Source organism: Spermophilus citellus, assembly GCF_964194105.1.
Source record: "Spermophilus citellus genome assembly, chromosome: 17".
NCBI lineage: Eukaryota > Metazoa > Chordata > Mammalia > Rodentia > Sciuridae > Spermophilus > Spermophilus citellus.
Window position 1 is genome coordinate 44,057,452 of NC_138199.1, and position 15,605 is coordinate 44,073,056.

Below are 15,605 nucleotides of genomic sequence, written 5' to 3' on the forward strand. Positions count from 1 at the left end.
AGGAATAACCAGAAGGACCTTTGTGAGCATGTAGGCAATGGGATTTGGGCACAAGTGACATAAGTGCAATGCTTGAAAGGAACAATTAAAATATGGTTTTAACTAAAATATGGTTTTTAACATGTATCTGTTGAGTTTTAAGGAAAATAAAGACCAATCAATAGTATTGACCCATGTTTGAAGAAAGTCAGTTTTAACAGAAGATGAGCATGTAAACTAAATTAATGGAAAATCAATGAAAAAGCATTGAATAATTTTTTTCACCATTGCTTAGTGTACACACAATGAATAAGAATGTCAGTCTTCTTAAAAGATTACCATAGCTCTAAAAAAAATATATATGCCGTCTAATTTCCCAAGCTTTCTGAACACCACACTTCTAATTATAATTTAGAGTTCAACATAGTTTTTTCTTCAAAGAAAATGCAGTACCTGACATATATAGATAGAGAGAAATTTAAAGTTGGCATTATGTTTTATATATTCATTTTGTGAGTTCATTTAATTGAAGTCAGTTTTCCTGAACTTACTTTTTCTTTTGGGATGCTTCTGAAATGAATTTTCTACATTTATGAAAGGAGATTGATCCAGGTTTCTAGAGATTTTCCCTCAGACAATTGAGATTTGGGATTCTCATGATGTAATAATTTGAAGTCATTGAGACAGTTTCTTTTGGGCACGTGATGTGGTGTGCCAACCACATAGGGAGTGTTATGGCAAATGTCACAGAAAAAGGCATTCCCTTAGAGTTACTGTGCTTTATCTTCCTCTGGTCTCCTGCACTGGAATTTAAGCTCCTGGAGGACACAGCCATTATCAATCTTCTTTGTTGACTTCACCAGGCACACCAAGCATGGTGCCTGACAATGAGTACCTGCTTGATATAAATTCTTATAACTAGTGTGCTGAGGATAGAGAAGAGAAGCCCACCATCCACACTGCACTTAACACCTACCACTCTCTTCCTGCCACCCTGCCATATCCATGTGAGCCACACAGTCCTACAGACAACACCTAATCTCCCCCTCCTGCTTTCCACCCATGACCTCACTTCCCCCTGCTTACACCACATGGTGGTCTGTGCTGAACTCTGGGGCCACCTGGTGTCTCCAGTCCTCGACAATGAAGTTTCATCTAATTTGTAATGTCTCCAAAGGACAGAAGTACAGAACATGATAACTATATAGGCTTTAGATTTTAATAAAAACTGTATCTTCAAACATGCCTTAAAATCTGTAATTCCAGATTTTAAATGTATACATTAGTGTATAATTTTAATCAATATAGCCTGTTAACATTTTTCCTGAATGGACTCTCATGGTAAGAAGGTGGTTCACAGCCTTTCTCATCCCTTAACCATATTCAATCTAGTCTATTGATCCAAGAGTGTCTCGGATGTATCTATTGTATTAAGTTTTAGGTAAGCCAGTCCCAATTTTGGCTTCCAAATCACACAGTACCTTCTAATCTTTGCTAAGCATACCAGGGTATATGTGGCCTTGACCTCAGATCAGGGTTGTTCCTATTTTGCCACTGCTCTGGCTTTTCTCACAGGCTTTAGATCCTCGATCTTATAACTTTCAGTGGTTGAATGCACAAATGGCAACCTGAACTCAGTATGTGGTCCCTTCCCATTGATTTGGGTTTTCCTATGGGCCCCCAGCCTCCTTGCCCAAACTTTGCTTTTTATTTGCTTCATTCCTATTGCCACAAATTATCTGGCAAAGAACTTGGCCTCATTTACTGGACACCTGACATTCATTTCCTGTCCTATCTTATTGATCTCTTAGGCCTTGAATCTCTGCTGTCTGAGAGTCTTTCCAATCACTCTGGGAGATGGTCATTTTCAAGTATGCTGTCCTATGTTGACATGGTTGCAGGTTGAAGGTAAAATGAAAAAAAGTTCCACAGGTTTCCATCCACCAAATTTGGAACATATCTGGTTGCAAGATTCCTGATATGAATTTATGATGATTATCAATTATATTAGCACTTTCCACTGAATAGCCCCTTTCATTCAACATCCTTTATGAGGTTCATGCATATAGTTATATGTAATTGAAGTGTACATTCTCATTGCTGTATGGCGTTTCACTGTGTGAATCTACCTATGCATTTCTGTTGGGTTTATACATCAGAAAGGGATTGCTATATTATAGTGTATGCATTCATTCATCCTTAGGATCAATGCCAGCTTTTCAAATTGGTTGCACCAAACGTCTCATTTACCAGCAGTGCACAAGAATGCTAGATGCTCTCTATTTTTGCATTGGTTATCTTCTGTCTCTTTTGCTGGGGCCATTTGGTTGATGTTCTATTATTTTTTATTTTGATCCAAACATTTGGATATGTGCTAGAAGTTCCTTGGAGGGTCTCTGAACAGGCATATATTCGTGATCTGGATAGTTAGCTTTACTGTCTTTTATGTAGCACTGGGCCTCTCTCTCAGTCTCCCTTTGAAAATACAAGATGTTTCTCAAATCCAGAATAAAATTACTTTAGCCATTAACATTAAATTGACATTAAGAAAAAGTGGCTAGCCTTAAAACAATCTCTTTGCATGTTTTAGTGCCTTGAAACTGCAGGATCAAAACAATTCAATCATGTAAGCACAGTGATCTCTGACAGCATGGACATAAATAAGAGAAATATACATGTGTGATTTTCATGGATCTTTTAGAACTGAGAAAACCATGAGTCATCCATGTGTAAAAATTAGAGAACAATAAAAATGAGTATTTAATCATTTAATAGTTGTTAAATAGGTTGCTTTAATTGTGTGAAAGTAAAATCAGAAAATCCATTATTATTGTTATTATTATATTATGCTGTACTTTCTTACTTCTTTCCACACTAGACACAAGTTCCCTGAACACAGGCCTGTGCCTGTCTTCTGTAGTGCCATATCCTCACTGTTAGTACGTTGCCTTGAATGTTAGGGCACTCTCCACACAGGAGATGAAACTGAAGGAAGAATGAAAATGAATCAGAATGAGAAGTCATCGAAAGATGATCAGGATTTAGATAGGCAAAATGGAAAACACAAGGCTTTTCAGTCAGAAAGCATATACCAGGTTTATATCAGTGTTTCCTTTTCTTGCAATATTTTTTTCTGTTTTTAAGTAAAAATCACATGATTCTCAATTCATTTCCCCCAGAAGATCTTGTTAAGTTCATGGACCTCGATGGAGTAAATCAAGTACTAGAAAGATGCCACCATGCTTGCAAATAAAACGAATTGTCCTGTAGGCCAAAAATAAAAAGAAGAGTTAAGTCAGGGGTGAGTGAGGTGGAGATGAAACCTTTGGCCAGCTGAGTTTGTGTCTGGTGTGAGCCTGGAATCAGGGCTACCCAGGCACTTAGCTGACAGAGTGTACTAGGGATGAAACATACTTTGCATCAAGTGGAAATCTAAAGCTGGGCCCGTTGCTAGAAATAGGAGGTCATGTGGATCTCAGCTTGTCAAAGGAATTAGGAAAAGGTTGTCCTCACTATTGCTATGACTGTGGCTTTGGGATGCTGTGAAATGATGGCTTTGCTTTACAATATTTATGTAGAGAGAAATTTAAAGTTGACATTATATCACTAGCTTGGCAGCTTGGACCTTGCCTATCCTCAACATGATCACAGAGCAAGAACACACACCCCTTCTGAAGATCTGGTTGAACTGGGAATCTTGGATGGGGAGTTCAGTAGAGGCAAGAGCAAAACCTGAGAAGGTTGAAGGATGGGATAAAGAGAAAAAGAGAAAGAGGAAAGGCTCAAAAAGGTAAGATAAATATCAAAATTCCAAATCACAAAGAAATTCAATGCTAAGTAAATAAAAGAAGAATAAAATGACCAGAGAGAAAGAGAGGAAAAAATCATAGAAATTCTCAGAATTAAACATAAATGAAAAACATTGAATGAAATATTTGCAAATTGTAAAGCATCACATTTTAAAAAAATCACTAGTCTGTAGAATATATGTCAGAAATGCAATGATTTTCAGTCTACCATCAGAAAGTCCATGAGTATAATCTATTATAAGAACAAAGAAACAATACTATAACATCTTAATAGATGAAGGAAAATATTTGGTAAATTTAAACATGTAACCATGATTTAAAAATAAATCTTAGTAAACAAGGAATGGGAAGATATTCTTAACTTAATAGAAGTCATTTAACCAAAAACATACAAGTAAGCATTATTTTTAACAGAAAAATTTTAAATACATTCTTATTGGGGTCAGAAGCAAGTCAAGCATGATTGTCATCATCCTGATATTCAGTGTGAATTAGAGGCCTAAAGACAATGTAAAAAACAAAATCAGAGGCACAAGAAGCAGAGAGGATGATATGAAATTATTCTTATTTGCAGAGTATGTGATTGTCTTTGTAGAGAATCCTTGAATAATATATACAGAGAAATCATTAACCTTTTTGAGAAATTAATGGGATTGCCGGATTAAAAGTCAAACATGAAAATCAACTGTATTTCTAGACAACACCAAAAACCATCTAGAAAATAAAATAGAATAAGATTATTTCACACAACAATAAACTATACTAATAAATATACTCAAAGATGTCTAAACATTTTGTAGAGAAAATTATAAAACATGTTTGAAGTTCACAAAAAGACTGATCAATCCTATTGTACAATATAAAAAACTCATGGGTTGGCAACAAAAATGTCAAATCTCATGATTATTTTATGCATTCAATGCAATTGTATCAAAATTATAATAGAGGTTTTTGTGGAAATTGACCTTAAAATTTTTTTGTGGAAATTTTTGTGGAATAGACCTAAAAATTCAATTGAGAAAGTACAGAGTGTATGAAAAATATTTAAGAAAAAGGTCAAGCTATAGAGCCTTGTTCTATCAGATATTAACAGTAAAGCAAGAGTATTTAAGAGAATATGTCTTAGGATCAGGGATAGGCCAGTAGATTCCTCAGAAACAGATTCTGATATATGGAAAGCAAGTTCATGATGGAGACAACATAGGAAGTCAAGGGAAAACTATGGAATCTTTATTTAATAAATCATGCTGATTCAATAGATTTTTCCATGAGAAACATATAAAATTAGCTCTTTACTTCACCCCGTACAAAATGCAAATTCCATATGGTAAGAAACATAAATGTGAAATCAAAAGTTTAAAACTTTTAAAACCATGTAAAGAAGAATATCTTTATAACATCAAAGTAGAGAATAAAAAAAAAACAATTCCCAAATGAAAAACTCAAAATGTAAATATGTCTCTAATAAAAATTACTGTACAGAAAGTAAAAATATAAGCCAGTGGCTGGTCTTGGAAAGACATTTGCAAATAACAGACATTAAATGAACACCAAGAATAAGTTGCTAACTTGTACAAATCTATAAAAAATAAGTAGTAATTGATAAAAAACAGTACAGGATGAATAGGCAGTTAAAACACATACAAAAATGAAGAAACAACTGACATGAAAAATGCTAATCTTTGATAAAAGTTAAAGAATTGAAAACTAGATAAACAAGGTACCATCTTATCCTTATCATATAGATAAAAAAATTGAAGTTTGAAAATAACCTCTGTTGGTAGAGATTTGGGGAAATGGGAATTTACATAGCCTGTTCATGGGAATATAAATTGGTCAACAATTAGGAGAATAATTTGGCAATATCTAGTAATATGTATATGTTACAGACCTTGTAATCCAACAATTTCATATCTAGTTAACCTGGAGAAAATTCTGCCCAAGTACAGAAGGCTATAAAGATAATCATTTCAGCATTTTTATAGTAATAATTGACAATAACTGAATTTTCACTATTAGAGTGAATAAATCAATGAATATTAATATAGTCATGCAATGGAATATTATCTAGGGTCAAAGCAGCAAATCCCAGTCATGTGTCCAACTGAGTAAATCTCAGAAATGTAATGTTGACTGACAGAAAATGAATATCACATGTGATTCAAGAGCATTTATAAAAACTTACTAGGAAGTCAAGGTGGATATCGCTCATTGATAGAGAAAAACATGGAATAACACACAGAATTGTGTTGTTTGTTGGAGAATGATAAAACAGAATAGGATCAAGAAGGGGGGAATATAAATATTGAATTGTATTTATAATAATTTTTTCTTTAAAATCTATACCAAATATTGAATTGTTAAAAGTTAGTTAAATGTGATGGGAAGTACAGGAGTATTCACTATGTATTTTCCTCCATATATTAAATATTTCATGATACTTTCTATTTATTTATTCTTACTAGTTATATATGACAGTAGAATGTATTTTGATATATTATATATACATGGAGTATAACTTCTCATTCTTTTGGTTGTACATGATATAGAATTACATTGGTCATATAATCATATTTGCACATAGGATAGTGATGTCTTATTCATTTTACTATCTTTCCTATTTCCATCCACCCCTCCCTTCCCTTCATTCCCTTTTGTCTAATCCAAAATAATTCTAACTTCCTTACTACCCCCCTTATTGTGAGTTAGCATCTGCATATCAGAGAAAACATTGGGCCTCTGTGTTTTTTTTTTTTTTGACACTTTCTCTTTTTAATGGAAGAGTTTTATAGTTATTATACTAGTAGGCCCATTATTGTGTCTATTCATAGCTCTGATGTGGGCACTGACCTTTCTGTAGTTCTTGATGTTCATCCCACCCTGTGCCTTCCACAGCCCTGCTGGTGTGATAGCTAATGGGACCAGAGGTGTTTCATATGAGGAATCCCATCCTTACACTGGCCAGTGGCCTACCGGGGGGGGGGGGGGGGGGGGGAACAGACCTGAACCCTATAAACATCTTTCCTTGGAGTTTCGAATCCATGGGAAATTTCTAAGTGACACTGGCATCAAAGCATTCACACTTTGATGCCTGTGGCTGCCATTTTGGGTCATATGCAAACTAGGGAGTAAACAGATTGAACTGGTCAATAGAGGCAGGTGAAACCTCAAGGACCCTGAAGGAAGAAAGCAGCTCTGATGCTTACTTGAGAGCTCTCCATGTTTTATGGCTCTCTCCAGTTCAAGGTAATATAAAGTCTAATGAAACTTTGCCTCCTGTTTGTGGATTTGATTAAATATCTAAATTCTGATAATTCTCTCCTCCTACTCCCTTTTAACTTGAACTTCTGATCCTTGTAGTCTAAAAAAACATTTAGAAAAGATAGAATGATAGAATCTTTGAGTCAAAAATCAGTGCTAAAGATAAAAACATTTTCAAGAGGAAGAAGGAAGGAAATGGGTTCTGAAGCAGGAAATAATCTTTGATCTTTGGCAAAACTCAGAATCATTTTTCAAAAAAAAAAAAAACCAACAACCTTGTAAGTTGGGAAAAATATCAACTTGTAAATATTCCCAGTCACATTTCAAACCCTTCTTCCCACTTCCTACCCCCACTGCTGTCTAAAGAGGAAGGACAAGTGTTAGAAATGGTTTGTACCAGTTTACAAGGGGCAATTGTTAGAATTTTTTGGAATGTGGAAGTTATTTGCTAAACACAGACATTCTTAAAAATTAAATTATATAAAACTTATAGTTACATAACTTACATTAAAAACAAAGGAAATAAATACCCAAAGTCATCACTTCCTAATTATTTTGCTGTCTTTTATTATCACTTATGCTTTTGAAGTTATTTGCATGCATTTTATCTGTGTGTTGATATACATAAAGATGTGCTACCATATATGTTCCTCATTTTGCTTTCAGTGACATGTTGGGGGTTTGAAATGGCTGAGGGGAATATTTACACCACAGAAATTGATAAATACTACAAACCAGGGCTTCATTATCTGGATTTTAGAGAGTGATGGATAAAATGTTAATATGGCAGATTAAACAAAAGGGAGTGTTATGTCTATAGCTGTCATATAATGAATAGCTTAGAAATTTGAGTAAATATTCAACTACATTAAAAAATGATACCCAGTTTCACAAAAAAGTTGCTAATATTTCTGATGAAGAACATATCTGTGGCATATATCTTTGCCATTTCAATTTCTTATTCATTAACATAAACAACTACATTTACATGGAAACTATAGTCATTCATTAGATACAGGCAAGTATTGACTACAGATATAAGAATTCAGCAAAAAAACAATGAAGATATTCTATAGAATCTATGAAAATATTCTATAGAATCAGCAAGCTCTATAGAAATCACAGTAAAGAGCATTACATATTTTAACATTATTTGTAAATTGGGTGCTATGTATTATTATGTCGGTAAAATTTACAGTAAGAACACACACACTCACACACATACACACACACACAGAGACACATATATACATAGATACCTACTTTTTAGAAGCAGCCTGGAAAGGCTACATTGAAATTACATAGGATATGGGTGTGCTATAGACAGAAAACAAAAGACTAGTAATTTAGTAATTCTGGAGCCTTGGTCATGTTAGGATAGAAGAAGTAAATGAGGAAGAGAGCAGCTGGGATTGTATTATATACAGTAGTAAAGGCCAGGGGTGTGGGGTGTGTGTGTTTAGAGTAGTTCCCATGAGGAATTAGGTATAGAAGATCTTTAGAACACTTTTCTGTGGAGTGTAATACACTTTCCCCTTGAAGAGCTTTAGCAAAGCTTTACTTTGTTTTCATCTTTTTATATGTTTGTGTTTCTTTGGAACACATATCTGAACTTAGATGGTCCATGAAGCACTTAGTTATGTTCAAGTCATGCTAGCATTTAATGATAAAATTATTATTTGCATTCAGTATAAGTTTCCTTGGAGCAAATTATGCCAAGCTTGCATTCCATCCTGTTAGGGTAGACTGGTTACACAGCATACCTATATTTGGAGAAAAACAACAGAGGCAAAAACAACACAACCATTATTGCTATTAATTATTGTTTTTATATATTACCAGTAGTTTTTCTATATTCTTTACATGAAGGAATACATAAATGATTTATTATCAAATTCTGCATATGAGGAACAGAACCAGAGAAGTGGTACAACTTGCTTCAAAGCTTGTAATTTTGCACTAACAAAGCACTCTAGCCCCTGAGGTCACACCATCAGTCAAGTCTGAAGTACAAAACTGCCAAGCATGGGTAGGATAATGTAAGATTTCTAAAGAGCACTGATATCACCTGAGGACAGGTCTCTCTCAAGATGCTCAAAAACTGCCCAAGTTTGACTTTGTCAATGGATTGAATAAAAGCATTTATTGAGCATCCAGTTGCTTTGGAGAATGTCACAGACATTTCAAGAGAAACAAAGATGAATAAAACATGGTTCCACCTTTAAAGACCTTAAAACCTAGATGCTTAAAATCTAAATCAGAGTAGGACAGGGTTTTAAAAATGTAAATTAAAAAAGCCCCTTATGATTTTTATGAATATTCTGAAACTAATAAGTGTTACAGGGATACGTGCAAATGTTTACATATTATTTAAAACCAAGTACATAAGTATAGGACTGGAAAAAAAAATCTGCTTTCATAGCAGCTTTTATATAGCCTCTCTAGAGGTTTTAGGATTAACCTCAGGACTAAAATGCTGTTAAAACTTTTGATGTATTTTAGGTTATACTTATAGAAATTACACACTCAGAGAGTCTCTTTTCCCTGTGTAGAGTTCTGGAATGGTCAGCCAGCCCAGCAGCAACCTTTCTTGGTAAGGCTATAACATTTTAAGAGGAGCCCTGCAAAAGACACCTGGGATACATGGAAAAGGAAAATCTAACCAGTCACGTGAAGGATGAATGAAAGAATCGGGACGTTCAGCCTGGACAAGGAAGATTCAGGAGAGTAGGTGGGATCAGATTCCAAAATATTTGGAGGGTTGTCATGTGGAAGAAGGAGTCAATACTTCTGAGCTGCTCCCAAAGGCAAAATGACCCGAAGTCATGGGGAGGTTAACTCAGGTTAGCAAAAGACAGTGAATGCTGATCTATTTAAAAAATGGACTGTGAGCTAGGGGAAGGGCTCCTGGAGAGGGTGGTAGGCGGGTGGCTTATATTTTCAACATAATGTTGAAAGCATCTTCCAAAATTAAAATCCTATGCTTTATGTTTCTGTAACAGAAACAGTTCCCTAAATCTTTAGTACACACACACACACACACACACACACACACACACACACACGCGCACACACATACAATCATATTTTCCCCAATGCAGAATTTGAGAGATTGTAATTAACACACGAGTAGCAATTATCCTTATATTACTTTTAGAAGCAAAAGGAACAGTGACAGGTTATGACAAGAGAAGAAATATGCAGCCTGTGTGCATAGAAAACCAGTGAAGAGTGGGCATAAGCCCTGGGAATCCTCTCTGGGGAGAACAGGGAGCTGTTTTGATTTAAAGAAGTGAACAGAGAAGGAATATGAGGTTAACCCTGGATGCAACTTTAAATCCTTCAGCGCAGTGCCTAGCAGTCATAAGAAAGCAAACAAAAGTCTGCAAAGCTTTCCAGAGGCGATGAATAGAAACAGAAACAAATCACTCGCCTAGATAAATGCTGCATCCCTGAGTTGCCTGTGGCTCCCACCTCATTCTGTGCCGGGCATTGCAGTCCTGAGGAAGGGCAAGAAAAGGCAACCAGAATGAGGGCAAAAAAGGTCTGGAACATGGATCTTGAGTTAACTCACATAAATCAAGTAAGTGTAATTGGCAAGTGGACACTTAGAGACAGAATATATAAAGGAAATCTCACCAGAAAGGGCGGGGGACAGGCGGGAGCCAGTGGAAGAAACCGCTCTAGGCTTGTTGAATACAGGAAAAACAAAAAGAAGAGATTGACTTTGAAATCCAGACAAAGCTCAGCAGAGAAGCAAGAAGAGTTAGGGGAACAGATCTTGGCCCGGCTGATGAAAGCCTCAGATATAATCCTGGCCACACCAAGCAATTTATTAAAAGTTGTTTCTTCCCCATGAACCAACCAACTTCCACTGGTCTCTAGCATTCCTTCTGACTTATTTCATTAACGTTTCCTTCTTTTTCTGGAGCATACAGAGCCCCAGGGAGTCTCTCTCTTCCCCCACCTCAACCCCACCAATGGGGCATTGAACGAGAGCCAGGGTGTTGTCTGTGGAAAGAGAAATTGCAAAACCACAAATTGCACAAAATCGTTACTGCCAAAAATCGAAAGGAACACACAATATCACCATGCCTCTTTAAAAGCAATTGCGCATTTTACAGCCCTCTGGATAATTCAGGTTTGTTTGGCAACTTTCTCACCCATACCACCCAGAAGACAATGCCCCTCCACCAGAGGCAGTTGACCTCAAGAATAAGTGTGGTCGAAAGGAACCACACCGAGGTAGTGCAAGCCTCTGCAAGACACTGATTTGGCCCAATAGGATTCTATTTTCTACTACTGTGTAGTTTTTGACTTTAAGGCCCAAAGTTTGTCACCAGAGTGCCAGGGACTCCCACCAAAACAGAGAGAGTTCCGAGTAATCGAATAAGATCCCTTACAGATATGATGCACTTTCAGATACAACATAATCCTATGAAAGGAGGCAGGAAAATGACTTCCTTCCCCCTCCCTCACTCTCTGTTATAATCTTAGAAACTGGGGTGCTAACTAACATTCTCAAAATCAAGCCACTTCTGAGGGGGTGAACTTGGATTTAGCCACAAGCCTCCTGATTTTCCCTCCCGGGTTCCTCACATGGCTCAGCCCTATTTCTCTGTGGGGGCATATGGTCCTGGCTTGGCTAAGCCATCTGCTTCAGCTGCGTTGGCATCTTACATGTTCCATACTTATTTGCTGGACCTTTACTTGGAACCCTTCTGCCGTTCAGTGCAGACCTAAGACTTGTTGCAAGGGACAGGGACACTGACTGGGTTTTTTTTTCCATTTGTTTTGGTTGTATAGTACAGTTCTTATTAGGATATAAAGCCATATCCAGAGAGGATGATGAATGTGAGGGCCCAAAGGAGCCCAAGTCACCCTTGCCTGGTTATTTTAATGCATTTCTGTGATTTCATGGGTTGCTCAAAGATGGCTTGGGGAGTTGAGTAGACTGTTTTGTTTGTATGGTGTAAAATTCAAGTGCAAGTTTGCATCTCAGAGTATCTACTAATAAAATAGGTTACGGTACACTGTGCAGGCATGTCTTTGAGAAAAAAAGAAATCTGAAATTAAGGTGACCACAATTTGAGCCCTCTAAGATGGAATAGCAGCCAGCACCTTCCCGCTTCCCCCAATCTGGGAGGTAAAGGGTGTTTTTTGAAAATTTGACAAAGAGATCTTGGGGTAATAATCATAAACATGCACTTATGTTTACATATAATGGCTTAAAATGCTGTTGTAAATTGACCCTTCACTTAATTTTCACCATGAATATATACCAAGTACATTTTAGTATTTAACATCAAATCATTTAAAACAGTGGTGAACTTAAATAGACAGTGACAGTCTGATAAAGAGCTACTAAATATGAACATACAGGAAGATAAACATAGGTGGTTTCCCCTGAACAGCACTTTATGTTCAAAAGAAAGAATGTAGTCAAAAGCTAACATTTGTACAAGCAATATACTCATGATAGCACATGAAAAGAGGGACTGCTTATAAAATCTAACACGACTTTATTGGTAAAATCTGCTTAAAATATTCATAACGTGCAGGTGTCTTGATAATGCAATAAAGACCAAAGCAATATAACACAGAGCTTGACATTTTTAAAAATTCCAGTGAATGCATAATACTTTGACATTAAATTTAAATGACTTTGAAAGTGAATGTCTCTTGTGGTGATGTTTGAATATTTGGTGTATAGCAATGGGATCAATTTATTCTAGAGAGCAAACAAAAACATCACCCTGGGAAATCAGTAGAAACTAAGTTTTTCTTGCAGTTCAGCTGAACATGTAATTTTCTCAGGGACTGAATGATTTGAAAGAGAATCTATTAGAGCATATATAGTATGTATAATTCAAGCAAGCTCTTTGGACTATGATGGTTCTAAGAATGTCTAGTTAAATGCTTTAGTGGCTGCTGAGATGCAGCCCTTGTTGGAAATTCCATATGAATCAGGAGCTGAGAGTTGATGTGGCCTCCCAGGTTTTACCTGACCTGATGGTTGTTGATTTCTTGCTTACTCATTACTCGTTACCTTTTAAGCTACTTTTGAATAGTCAGGGTCTTTATGTTGATCTAAATCTATATCCTGCCTTTTGAACTTGGATATTATTATTATGGAATTTTGTAAATATACACATTCATAAATATGTGTATAGGTATACATACACATACACATCTATACATCTATACCTGTATGTGTATGTATATACACACATATGTGGGTGTATACATATATGTTTGGTTGAAATCACTCTTAACTTTATTTTATTAAAAAGAGAAAAGAAAAACAATGTATTTGCATCTTAATTCCAAAGGCAAAATTCTCCAATACTCAGAACTTCCTGTTCAGACCTACCATAACTTTATTTGTTCTTTCAGAATAGAGGGTAATGGTAATGTGGGCATAAATGCTGGAAGTGTCAGAGTAAAGAAGCATAATCCACAGGACATTAATTCTAGAAAGAACACTGGTGTGTGAAGTGGCCATAATGAGTAGACACTGCAAGGAATTGTTCAGGTAGCTACCAGGATCTATTCATCAAGAAATAGCCTGCAACCAACCATAAGATGATCACCTAGGTGAAGAGGAATAAATTAGTCATCCATTTGAGAGACACTGAATATTCAGATGTTGGTGTCACATGGTCATAATAGCTAAATGAATGTTGCCTACTTTTTCCCTTCTTACTTTTATCTAGCTTTTCAGATGCAGTTTGTCATGGCCACAATCAGGTTCCAAAACGTTTTCTAAAATGCTCCATGATGTTATACAAATCTATACTGTAAAACGGTAGCTTCAAACTGTGGCTGCATTTGTTAAGCCAGACCTTAAAAATGCAGCAATGTGAGATAGGAGCCGTAAAGATTAAGAGGTTTTAGGAATTATAGCTGGGAAGTAGATAACATTTCAAGGAGGAAATGTACTTACATTTTGCTGCAAGTGAAATGCCTGTCTTTAAAGGGTAGCCTCTGAAACAAAGAGAGAAAAAAGTATGTTAAAAAATTATACAGTAACCCTTTCAAAATGAAAAAAAAGAAAGCATTACTTAGCCTTTTAAGGTACAGCTACTGACTGAAAAATAATGAGATGCCTAAAGAAGAAAATGCACTTATTGGGGGTACACTGTTCTTGGGCGTGCAGGGAGCTGTCATCTACAAGGAAAGTATTTAAGTCAACTGGCACATCTCATCACATGCTCAATTCCGTGTCCCTGAATGTCCTAAAATTTCAGTACCACTAGACACTCACTTTGTCTCCAAGGTCTAATCCTAGAGAGTAAACACAAGGAGTGGTTGTGAGTACAATGGCTTAGACTCAGCCTCTCCCTGCTTCAGGTTCATACTGACATAGTACCTTGCTCTTGTAGGCCCAGTTCTGACACATTGTTCCATTAAATGAAAGTCCTCCAAAAATTATAATTTTCTCAATTCATGCTTATGGGGATAAGTGGACAGTTTTCTTTTCCAAGAAATAGAAAGCTCTTGTGGGGGATGCTGAAGGGTGGATAGAAATCAACGCCAGTTTTCTCTTTATTCAGGATGCCAATGAAAGGAGAGGAACAATTAGACTGTGCCTGTGCTAGGAGGGAATTTTCCAAGTGTGGAGGCAATTTGTTCAGTGTGGCGGCCCACCAGAAAATTCACCTTGTTTCCAAATACATTTTTTAATCTCCTGTGGTTATATCCAAAGGAGGGCTTTTGAAGGTAGCAGGTTTATTAGGGGATGGCAGGGAAGTCACCATAGTTGATAGAAACTCCTTATCATTCTGAGATTTGGGTAGTTCTAGCTCATCTCTTAAATGAGCACTCCAGTCATGGTGCCCTTAGACCTACAGAAAGATCTTGCCATGCCATGCCACCCACATGGATCAGGATAAGTCAGATGAGTCACTTTACTGAGAAATATTTTTCCAAACTCTGCCATTTCTATTTATTTATATTTTTAGGAATACTGTGCCTTTGGAAAATATATTCAGTGTTCTGAGATGGATAGAAATAATAATAGCAACTATCTCAAAGAATTATTATAAGGGTTAAATAAAATAATCAATGTCAAATAGTTACATAAAATAGTACCCATAGAAGATGCTATAGTTTGGATCCAGAATGAGACCCAGGTGTTAAAGGCTTGATTCCAGATCCAAACTATAGTATCCACTATGGGTGAGTGAGAATTACTACTTAGTGTTGTTACCAATGCTTGACAAATCCTACTTAGAGCTGTTACTGTTGTTATTATTATTAGAAGGACAAGTTGGAAAGCCAAGTTAAGAATATATAACAAATCCACGAAATGGGAGCTGGGAGGGTAACTATGTAGAGAGTCTTGCTTGGGCAATATGTCTCCATTCGTGGCAGTCAAAGCTGTACCATTGTCCCAAATTTCTATCCCAGATTGCCCTTTTCCAATCTTTAGTCCTCCAGCTGCTGAGTATATTCAATAAACGTCCACGTTGCAAAATCTCTGAATGTTATAGAAAACCACCTAATCCCTCATTTAGTATCCATGGGGGGTGGAATTCATAGATTGACAAATTG

At 36.3% G+C, this 15,605-nt stretch overlaps 1 protein-coding gene across 1 annotated transcript in view; it reads right to left on the bottom strand.

The window, feature by feature from the left end:
- Positions 1-14,041, bottom strand: part of ANKFN1 (ankyrin repeat and fibronectin type III domain containing 1) — a 249,095-nt gene extending 235,054 nt beyond the window's left edge. Inside the window, exon 1 of the mRNA XM_081272562.1 lies at positions 13,996-14,041. The gene's annotated coding sequence lies outside the window, so the exon portion shown is untranslated. The remainder of the gene's footprint in view (positions 1-13,995) is intronic.
- Positions 14,042-15,605: the final 1,564 nt, after the last annotated feature.